The sequence below is a fragment of the Rhinoraja longicauda genome, chromosome 16, assembly GCF_053455715.1.
Source record: "Rhinoraja longicauda isolate Sanriku21f chromosome 16, sRhiLon1.1, whole genome shotgun sequence".
Lineage (NCBI taxonomy): Eukaryota > Metazoa > Chordata > Chondrichthyes > Rajiformes > Arhynchobatidae > Rhinoraja > Rhinoraja longicauda.
Genome location: NC_135968.1, coordinates 6,387,636 through 6,399,840, shown reverse-complemented (window position 1 = coordinate 6,399,840; position 12,205 = coordinate 6,387,636).

Here is a 12,205-nt window from a genome sequence, read left to right as displayed (position 1 = left end):
TTCGGGACAATTTACATAAGCCTATTAACTTACAAACCTGCACGTTCTTGGAATGTGGGAGGAAACCAGAGCACCCGGAGAAACCCACGCGGTCACAGGGAGAACGTAAAACTCTGTACAGACAGCACCAGTGGTCAGGATTGAATCTAGGTCTCTGGCGCTGTAAGGCAGCAACTCCTCCGCTGCACCACTGTGTCATTCATTTCAGGCAATGCATTACAGATCTTAACAGCAAATCATTACCGGCCCTTGGTTCTTTAATGAAGAAGTAAGGAGACTCACTGATTAAAGTCTACAAGCAAAAATTCCAAAATAAACATTTAAAAGGAAACATCAACTGTCCATGTTCTCCAGAGATGTTGCCTCACCCGCTGAGTTACTCCAGCACTTTGTGTCGATTTTTGTCAATCCTTGTTTCTACATTTGGAAGGATATGATAGTTTAGATTATAAATGCATCCATGGGTATATCCTGCTTTTAGCAATTTTAGTAAAGGACGCAGACCGTATACAGGAACAGCACCATGGATTATTTTAAAGTATCGCCTTTCCTCTATTTTGTATTTAAACGATGTGTTACCAGTATACTGCTGCATAGATCTCAATGGGCTTAGAATATATTCCTGCTGTTTGCAAGTACCCCTTTGCCCAACTATTGTACTTGAGTTTGACTTCATTATATAAGTGCATAGTATTATTTGATCTGTTTGGATAGCATGCAAACAAAGCGTTTCACTGTCGGATACAAAGTGCTGTAGTAACTCAGCGGGTCATGCAGCATCTCTGCAGAACATGGATAGGTAGCGTTTCGGGTCAGGACACTTCCTCTGACTGATTGTGTGTGTGGGGGACGAGGGGGGGAGAGGGGTGGGAACGAAAGATGGGGGCGAGGAGGGGTAGCATAAAGTGTGGCAAGCAAGGTTTTTTAATAGGCAGATGGTTAGAGCACAGGCCAGAGATGAAAGCAGAAGTTGTGAGACAAGGATTGAAGAGTTGCAAATTGTGAAACCAGAGGATGGAATGTAGGGGGAGGTGGAGGGGAGGTCGGGAGAAATATTCACTGTACTTTGGTACACGTGACAATAATAAACCTATACCAAAAGAGTGGATGAAAGGATCATTGCGATCTGTGGTGGTCTTTGGTGTCACTTGGCTGTGATCAGATTTGGAAAGTTTTAGTCAGTGTTGCCTCCATTGCTGCTGCTCCATTAGATTATTCGACTGTAGTTGGGCTGCATCTTCTTTACACAGTACCGCAAGTGCTGAGAAATGCAAGTTATTGCATTTCTATTGCCATACTTTCGCATTTCACTGACTCTCTGCAATACTTTCCTTAGATATGCATTTCTGTGGTCAGACTCTTACAGTTGGGAGAACACGGGACAAGAACTAAGCAAACCAGCAGGGACCTGCAAAGACTGACTGCTTTGAGTGTCACCAAAAGACAGCAACCCACTCCATGATACAAATTACACAGAAAATAGGAGCAGAAGTAACCAGTAGGAGTGAGGCTTTATCAAGCGCTGGTGTGGCCACATTTGGAACGCTGTGAGCAGTTTTGGGCTCCATATCTGAGGAAAGATGTGCTGGCTTTGGAGAAGGTCCAGAGGAGGTTCATGAGAGTGATTCAGGGGATAATTGGGTTAATGTATGTGAAGTTTTTGAAGTCTCTGGGCCTGCACTCGCTGAAGTTTAGGATCGGAGGGGGGGTGGGGGAAATCTCATTGAAACATACCAGATGGTGGGGACGTGGGAAGGATGTTTCCAGTAATAGAAGAGTCTAGAACTAGAGGATACCATCTCAGAATAAAGAGATGTACCTTCATAATAGAGATGAGGAGGAATTTCTATAACCACAGGGTGGAGAATCTGTGGAATTCATTGCCATAGGCGGCTGTGATGGCCAGGTCATTGGGTATTTTTAAGGCAAAGATTGATAGGATGGGGTGATCTATCTTTCCCTCTCAACCCCACCCTCTGGCTAAAGAAATTCCTCTTCATCTGCATTCCAAAGGTGCATCCTTCTATTCTAAGGCTGCCCCTCCGGTCTTAGACTCTCCCACTACTGGAAACATCCTCTCCAGTTAATATGGATGTAACAGAGAATTGGGTACATGTTAAAAGGTAGGGGAAAGTTTCTGATGAGAGAGCTCCAAGATCCTTCAAAGATTAAATGTCTATGCTGAAAGAGGAGAGATAAGGATATTTTTTCCCCTTAGGACCAATACTGTACTGACTTTGTTAATTCTTTTCTTTTTTAAATATCTTCAGAGACTCTCACTATTCATTTTTAGAAGATTCTAGATTTCTCGCTGACTTTATTCCTCACTTTCAGTTTTCTTTCCTTATTAATATTACAATCATTCTTTGCTTATATTATATTCTGTCCAATTGTTTGATGCCCAAGTCTTTGTGCAATTATATGCTTTGGAGGCCAGACCTGTGACAATTCACAGCCACTACGTGACATGAGGCAGCATAAACAGCAATTTTACAACCCATTCTTGACATTTTAGTTAACTACTGATGGTGGGTGGGTCACCTGGAATTATTCTTTCACATTGGAATGTATCCAGTGTATGTGTTCCAAGTAATCATTTTAAACATCTGCCCCAGCATCCAAATTAACCAGTGCCTTAACCTCTAGACACAAGGAACTGCAGATGCTGGTGTATAAAAAAGAAACACAAAGTGCTGGAGTAACTCGGCTGATCAGGCAGCAGCATCTCTGGAGGACATGGTTAGGTGGCATTTCAGGTCAGAGAGCCCCTACATTGGACGGCATGGTGGCGCAGCAATAGAGCTGCTGCCTTACAGCGCCAGAGACCTGGGTTCTGTCCTGACTTTGGGTGCTGTGTGTTTGGAGTTTACATGTTTTCCCTGTGACTGCATGGGTATTCTCCGTGTGCTCCGGTTTTTTCCCTCATTCCAAAAACGTGCCGTCTTGTGGGTTTATTGGCTTCTGTAAATCACCCAATAGTGTGTGGGATAGGGTTGGGGTGATCGTTGGTTGGTGTGGACTCGGTGAGCCGAAGGGCCTGTTTCCACACTGTATCTCCAAACTAAACTGGAAAAAAAGTAATCAAACCATTTCCCCCCTCTATTTTGGGTCACCTATCGATGTCTGGAGTAGGGTCTCGATCCAAAATGTTGCCTAGCAATATTCTCCAGAGATGCCGTCTAACACGCTGTGTTAATGCCATGACCTAATTCATATTAGTTTGCTCTACTTTCATGTCCTTTTCATTGCCCATATTTAAGTTTCAATAGACAATAGGTACAGGAGTAGGTCATTCAGCCCTTCGAGCCAGCACCACCATTCAATGTGATCATGGCTGATCATTCTCAATCAGTACCCCGTTCCTGCCTTCTCCCAATACCCCCTGACTCCGTTATCCTTAAGAGCTCTATCTAGCTCTCTCTTGAATGCATTTCAGAGAATTGGCCTCCACTGCCTTCTGAGGCAAAGAATTCCACAGATTTACAACTCTCTGACTGAAAAAGGTTTTCCTCATCTCCGTTCTAAATGGAGATTCTAAGCCCCTTATTCTTAAACTGTGGCCCCTGGTTCTGGACTCCCCCAACATTAGGAACATGTTTCCTGCCACTAACGTGTCCAACCCCTTAATAATCTTATATGTTTCGATAAGATCCCCTCTCATCCTTCTAAATTCCAGTGTATACAAGCCTAGTCGCTCCATTCTTTCAACATATGACAGTCCCGCCATACCGGGAATTAACCTAGTATACCTACTCTGCACGCCCTCAATAGCAAGAATATCCTTCCTCAAATTTGGAGACCAAAACTGCACACAGTACTCCAGATGCGGTCTCACTCGGGCCCTGTACAACTGCAGAAGGACGTCTTTGCTCCTATACTCAACTCCTCTTGTTATGAAGGCCAACATACCATTGGCTTTCTTCACTGCCTGCTGTACCTGCATCCTTCCTTTCATTGACTGATGCACTCAGACACCCAGATCTCGTTGTACGTCCCCTTTTCCTAACTTGACACCATTCAGATAATAATCTGCCTTCCTATTCTTACCACCAAAGTGGATAACCTCACACTTATCCACATTAAACTGCATCTGCCATGCATCCGCCCACTCACACAACCTGTCCAAGTCACCCTGCAACCTCATAGCATCTTCCTCATAGTTCACACTACCACCCAGCTTTGTATCATCTGCAATGCTAATGGTACTTTTAATCGCTTCATCCAAGTCATGACTATGTATTGTAAATAGCTGCGGTCCCAGCACCGAGCCTTGCGGTACCCTACTAGTCACTGCCTGTCATTCTGAAAGGGACCCATTTATCCCCACTCTTTGCTTTCTGTCTGTCAACCAATTTCTATCCATGTCAGTACCCTATCCCCAATACCATGTGCTCTAAAAACTCTAAAAAGTGATCTTGGATCCATTCTTCTCTCCACAAACTGAATGTAAAATTCAATCATATAATAACTGCTGCTACTCAGGAACACCATATCACTAATTAATGTCATCTCATTTCACAACACCAAATCCAGTTTATCCTGCTCTCTGAATGGCTCAAGAACATGCTGTTCTCAGAAACTATCTTTTAACATTCCAACAATGCAAGAAATTTATACATTTTTAAACTTTTGTTATTGTTAAATTAGATGTTAGTGAATATTGTTAAACAATCTGTAAAACAGTCACAACTCATCACCCTTTAATGCAAGTGAATTACTTCACCTTTTCGTTCCATTGCCAGAGTGAGGCCACATGCAAACTGGAAGAACAGCACCTCATATTCCGCTTAATGATATGAATATTGAATTCTCCAATTTTAGGTACCTCGAAGAACCATGTCCCACCTGGACTGGCACCTATTTCTCCCCTCCTCCTACATGCCTTCCTCTGGATTCACAATTGACAACTTCTTCAATCCTTTTGTCTCACATTCATTATTTTTCCTCTCTGGCCTTTGTCCAACCATCTGCCTATCAACCCCCCTCCCTCCCCCACTTGCCCGTGTTCATCTATTTTGTGCCATGCTTTGTCTTGCCCTCCTCACTACATTCAGTCTGAAGACGGGTCCCAACCCGAAACATCACCTGTCCATGTTCTCCAGAGATGCTGCCTGACTGACTTAAGCAGAGGATGGTGAGATCAGTGTGGGGTATACTAAAACACAAGGGCCGTCTGAGATCAAGGCGGAGGTGGGTGTTGGGTCTATTGAAAAGCATTACAGTGGATAAGTCCCCAGGACTAATGCGATACATCCCACTATTGTCGGAGAGGCAAGAGAGGAGATTGCTAGGGCCTTGATAAAGATCTTTGTATCATTTCTAGCCACAGGAACTGGAGAGTAGCCAATGATTTCCTTTATTCAAAAAGAAAAACAGATACTCTAGTAAATTATAGGCTGGTGAGTCTCACATCAATGGTAGGGAAGCTGAGAGAGAGGATTCTCTCTTAGAGAGAGGGGTAGGATGTACTCCCATTTTGAACAGGCTGATTAGGAACAGTTCGCATAGCTTTGTCTGGGGTAGGTCATGTCTTAAAACCTTGATTCCGTTTTTTGAGGAGGTGTTGGGTCATGGATGTATCCATGGACTTCATAAGTGATAGGAGAAGAAATTAGGCCATTCGGCCCATCAAGTTTACTCCACCATTCAATCATGGCCGATCTATCTTTCCCTCCCTACCACATTCTCATGCCTTCTCCACATAACTCCTGACACCAGTACAAATCAAGAATCTATCTATCTCTGCCTTAAAAAATATCCATTGACTTGGCCGCCACAGCCTTTTGTGGCAATGAATTCCACAGATTCACCACAATCTATTTGTTCCAATGCTGAAATAATTCAGCTCAACAGGCTCTGGTTAAATTGTCCGATTTCTTGGCTGGTGCGAGACAGGGGAAAACTGATTGCAGTACCATACCCTAAAAAGCTTTTCACTGTATTTTGGTACATGTCTGAGACTGATGTCGGGAAGCTCCAAAGTCGCAGAAGGTTCGGCCAGCCCCGACCCGGGGTCTGATCGCCCGGCACGGGGAAGCTGGGATTCCCTCCCGATGCAGGAGCTTGATCGCCCTGACACATGGGAGCCAAGACCGTCCCGTCAACAGAAGGTTCGAGGCTCCTGACTGTGGGAGAACGAAGAAGATTTAACTTTTTTTTCACCTTTCATCACAGTAAGGAATGTGGAGGAGTCGCTGTGGTGGATGTTTATGTTTATGTTAAAATGGATTTTGTGTGTTTTGTTGCTTTTTATCATATGGCAAATCAAATTACTCATTTGTTGCAAAACATACTTGGCTAATAATGTATGCATATGAGTAAGAAAGGCTGGTCATGGCTCACATTAACTCGTCTCCAGATAGAATGGATCTACTGTAGTTTGCATACTAACTTGACAGTTTCATTTTGACGCCCACAGACTTCCAATGAAAATTAAATGCTCCAGTAAATGCACTCTCTGGAGTTATCTTGCAGTCTGCTTGATGCACGCGTCCTTTACTTTGCTAATCCTGACCCCTGTTTCCAATTTATGTACTAACGTGAGCGGGCTTTTGTTATTCATTCCGACATAACCTTTCAGGATTATCTCTCCCCGAGTAAAAAACAATTTGTATTTAATCGTGCTGTTCATGTGGTAAAATCCCGAAGGCACCGCATGAGAGTCTGATCAAAAAAAAATTGACATTGAAAACCATGCAAAGTATTATTGAGGCCAAACCCTTGATCAAAGTGGGCACTGCATCTGTAAAAAGGAGGGAAAAAAGTTTCAGTAGGAAATTCCAGCTGGTGATTTTGTGTTCATGTGTTCCTGTCTGGCCAGAACTTAACATATCAACATTGTGTTTCTGCAGCCTGTGTCAGGGAATGTCATGGAATTAACATTTAACCTTTGGCTGTTTGCTTTTGTATAATCCAGTACCACTTGAAACAATTGTAACTCTTGACTTTCTTTTTCAATAGATTTAATCACATTTTGCTTCAATATGAAGACTCCTTGATACAATTTTTATTTCAAAGTTTTGCTTTATCTTTTAACTGATATGCTTATCGGAGGAGTTGACCTTCCAGGAATGTGATATTTTCTTTAAATATTTATGGTATACATTATTTGCTACTAATGTAATAATCACCACAAAGTTTGATAAGGGTTTCATCATAACACAGAATTAATTGGCAGTATTCTCATAAAACAGGACAGTGGTGCAGCTGGTAGAGCTGCTGCCTCATGGCACCAGAGACCCGAGTTTGATCCTGACATCTGATGTTCTCTGTGTCGGTTTCCTCCAGGTGCTTCGGTTTCCTCCCACATCCCAAAAACGCGGGTTTGTCGGTTAATTGACTTCTGTAAATTGTCCATTTCCAGAAGTCCAAAGTTCCAAAGTCCAAAATACTGGAGCAGCTCCTGATCCAGGTAAACCTCAGCTGGTAGAAGTTGCTGCCTCACAGCGCAAGAGACCCAGTGCAATCCTGACCTCAGGTGCTGTCTGTGCGGAGTTTGTACATTCTCCCTATGACTGCGAGGGTTTCCTCTGGGTGCTCCGGTTTCCTCCAACAATTTAAAAGCATGCGGGTTAGTTAATTAATTGGCCTCTGTAAATTGCCCCCAGTGCGTAGAAAGTAGATACAAAAATGGAATAACGTAGAAGTAGTGTAAACGGGTAACCGATGGATGGCGTGGATTCCGTATCTCCAAACTCTAAGACCAAAACATGGAAGTAACAAAAGATATCTGCCTTCCCTCTCACACACCTACCACAGAGTCCTGCCGTGGCTTTCAGAATACCTCTCCGCAAACTGAGTGTTTACAAAGTTGCCTTGAAACATAATACTTGCCAATCTCACTCAGAATTATTATTGCATCAACAGTAAAGCAGGGCTTCAGTCTACATTTCTAGCTGCTTGATTATCTTCATCCATCACACGCCCAGAACATATCTGTTCACACATTCCAGAATCCCAAATAGTTTGTCTGATTCACCTCCAGTGGGAAGCAATGGAAAGTGCAGTAACATTGAGCCCATTAGGCCTTCAAAGAATAATTCCAGGCAGTAAAGAAGACAGAGTGAGGCTGGTGTGACAAGCAGACCCTACACCCAGTCATTATTGCCCAGTCACTTTAAAATTTACTGCACCGTATAGAACACAGAAAAGTACAGCACAGGAACACTGGACTCTTTGGTCCACAATGTCTGTACTGGTCACAATGCCGATTTAAACTAATCCCATTTAGAGTCATAGTCACACAACACAGAAACAGGCCCTTCGGCTCAGCTGGTCTATGCCGATAAAGATGCCTCATATACACTAGTTCTGCTTGCCTGCGTTTGTCCCTCTAAACATTTCCTACCCATTTTCCCAAACATGGTTTATCCCACTTGTTTAGGGAGCGCATGGTGAATCTGTGGAATTTATTACTACTGACGGTAGTGGAGGTCAGGTCAATGGATATTTTTAAAGTGGAGATTGACAGATACTTCATTAGTAAGGGTGGTAGGGGTTGTGGGGAGAAGGCAAGAGAATGAGGTTGAGAAAGAAAGATGAATCAGCCATGATTGATTGGTGGAGTAGATTTGCTGGGCAGAATGGCCTAATTCTGCTCCTATAACCTATGAACCATCGCCTGCCGGTCTCACATGTGTCTATCATATCTGCTTCCACCACCTCCCCAGGAAACACATTCCAGGACCCCTCATACTTTGAATTAAAAAAAAATGCCTTGGGAATCTCCTTTACATTTTCCCCCAGAAAGCCATGTTCTCTCATATTTGACGGTTTGGAAAAAGACTATCTATGCTTCTCATAATTTTATATACTTCAATCAGGTTACTTCTCAGCCTCTGATGCTTCAGAGAAAACAATTCAAGTTTGTTCAACCTCTCAGAAGGATTTTGAGGGGTTGGAGAGGTGCAGAAACAATTAGACAGGGACATGAATTGGACAGGTTTAGATGGACATGGGCCAAATGCAGGCAGGTGGCACTTGTGTAGCTGGGATGTGTTGGTCAGTATGTGCAAGTTGGGCCAAAGGGCCTGATTCCACACTGTATGACTCCTTATAGCTAATTTGGGCATATCCTAGCGAGCCTTTTTTGTACCACTCCAAACCCTCAACACCCTTTCTTCCATGGGACAACTAAAACTGCACACAATACTGCAAATGCAGGGCTAACGAAGGTTTCATACAGCTGCAATGCTACCTAGTACACTCAATATAATTTTGACCTCCAGTTCATGCTAATGTTGAAATGGTGTTCTACAGACAAGTGTTGTTTTGTGTCATCCCAAAAATAGACTCTGCTCCCAAAGTAATTCACCTATCACTAAGCACCTGTTCCTGAAGAAGCAGTAGAAGTCCTAAATCAGGCAGAATTACCATACGTTAGAACATTGACTTGCCAGTGATTCAACAACTCCTTACTCAGATGACTAGACTGACACCCCACACATTTTAGTCCAGATCACCAGACAGATCTATACTGACACCCCACACATTTTAGTCCAGATCACCAGACAGATCTATATCCTGTTGCATGGATTGTTGCACCCTACTGTGTTCAGGTGCCACAGATCTGCTGTGTTAAAGGAGAAGGGACAACTTTTTTGAGCAGAAACCAGCTAGCACCAAGCTCTTGGAGGGGAACAGGCCCTTCGGCCCACAATTTCTATGCTGCTTTTGATGCCAAGTTAAGCCAATCTCCTCTGCAAATGATCCACCTCCCTCCATATTCATTGCCTATCCAAAAGTCTCATTAAACACCATTACTGTATCTTCCTCCACCACCACCATCCATGGTCGTGCATTCCAGCCTCTGCTTGAAACAAAACTTGCCTGCACAACTCCTTTAAACTTTGTCTCTCTAACCTTAAAACCAGACCCTTTAGTCTTTGCCATCCATATTAATTCTCTCCACAGTTGTGAATTGAACTCTGGTGTCCCTCATTTCAGGCAGTGACACTAACGAGGCACTGCATCAAGTTGGAGCGTTATCTCAAGTATCCTGGTCAATATTTAATCACACAATCAAGATTTCTAAATCAGGTTAGTTTACTTGTTCATTATAACATTGTTGTCTGTGGAAGTTTGTCGAGCTGAATTTGAATTGCATTTCATCCACCACAATAAATGAACATCAGAAGGCACTTGATTTTCTGTGAAGTGTTTTAGGATGTATGTAATACGAATTAGTGAGAAACCAGCATTTCCCAATCCAAATGTTGTGGTGAGTGGTGCAAATTACAATGAGTTTGCTGTCTGCTAGTGGCTCCAGGTTAGCACTGCAGCCTCACGTACAATGTGATACTTAATGTAACAACATTTCTGTCAAAAGTGGACACAAAATGCTGGAGGAACTCAACGGGTAGCGCAGCATCTCTGGGGAATTTGGATAGGTGATGTTTCAAGTCGGGAGCCTTCTTTAGACATTGGGGAAGTTTGAGGGGAGGGAAAAAAGTTGGAAGAGAGGAGATGCAGGACAAAGCTTGGCTCTCTTCTCTCCCAACTTTATCTGCCCCCACTCCCCTACAATCAGTCTGAAGAAGAGTCCTGACCCAAAACATCACCTATCCATGTTCCCCAGAGATGCTGCATGGTCCGCTGAGCTACTCCTGCACTTTGTGTCCTTTTGCATGAACCTGCATCTGTAATTTCTTGTTTCAACATATCTATCAATTTGGTGACAGCAACAGCTATCATTGGTGTATATTTACCATGAGCACATAGTTAACTGCGACAGATATAACAATTAACTAAAATTCCACCTTCTTTTCTTTTGCAATCATATATTCCAGCATGATCCAATGTTCATAATGACCTGACATTCAAACATTAAATTAGGAACATAAAAGGAAACCAATTAAATTTTTTAATTAGAACATAAACTGCTGGAGTAACTCAGTGGGCCAGGTAGTATCTCTGGAGGTGATACTTTGTGTCAGGACCCATCTTCAGACTGATTATTATAGGAGGGAGAAAGCTAGAAAAGAGAAGTGGGGGCGGGATCAGGCCTGGCAAATGATATAAGTTTGGGGGAAGGGGTTGTTGGTTGGTACATGGGTGAACAAAGGCTAGAAATGGAAAGATGACAAAAGGGCATCAAACATAATCTCCTCTACATGGATGTGATCCATATAAATTCATAACTTATAAGAGCAGAATCAGGCCATTGTACCCATCAAGTCTATTCCACCATTCAATCATGCCTGATCCACCATTCCCTCTCCTACCTTCTCCCCCTAACCACTGACACCTCTACTAATATTTTCAAGAAAGGAGCGAGAGAGAAAATGGGGAATTACAGACCAGTTAGCCTGACATTGGTGGTGGGGAAGATGCTGGAGTCAATTATTAAAGAGGTAATAACGGTGCATTTGGATAGCAGTAAAAGGATAAGTCCAAGTCAGCATGGATTTATGAAAGGGAAATCATGCTTGACTAATATTCTGGAATTTTTTGAGGATGTGACAAGTAAAATGGATGAAGGGGAGCCAGTGGATGTTGTGCATCTAGACTTTCAGAAAGCCTTTGATAAGGTCCCACACGGGGGATTAGTGAGCAAAATTAGAGCACATGGTATTGGGGGAATGGTGTTGATAGAGAATTGGTTGGCAGTCAGGAAGCAAAGAGTAGGAGTAAACAGGTCCTTTTCAGAATGGCAGGCTGTGGTGAGTGGAGCGCGCAAGGCTCGTGTTGGGGCCGCAACAGTTTACCATATATATTAATGATTCGGATGAAGGAATTAGAAGTAACACTAGCAAGTTTGCGGATGACACAAAGCTGGGTGGCAGTGTGAACTGCCAAGAGGATGTTAGGAGGTTGCAGGGTGACCTGGCCAGGTTGAGTGAGTGGGCTGATGTGTGCCAGATGCAGTATAATAATATAGATAAATGTGAGATTATCCATTTTGGCAGCACGTTGGGAATAGACAGGTGACGTTTCTGGTTGCTTCTTCAGACTAATTGTTGTAGGGGGAAGAAGGCTGGAAATGAGCTGGGGGCCGGGCAAAGCCAGGCAAGTGATAGGTGTATTCACGTGAGGGGGGGGGGGTTTGGTTGGCAGATGGTTGGACAAAGGCCAGAGATGAAAAGGAGACACGTCCAATAAGGAGCGAGGAGGAGGAGTGAAATGTAAAGCAGGAGGGTGGGATGCAAGTGGAAGGGGAAAGAGAGAGGGGGGGACGGAACAAAGGAGAAATGAGGGATTCAGCGAT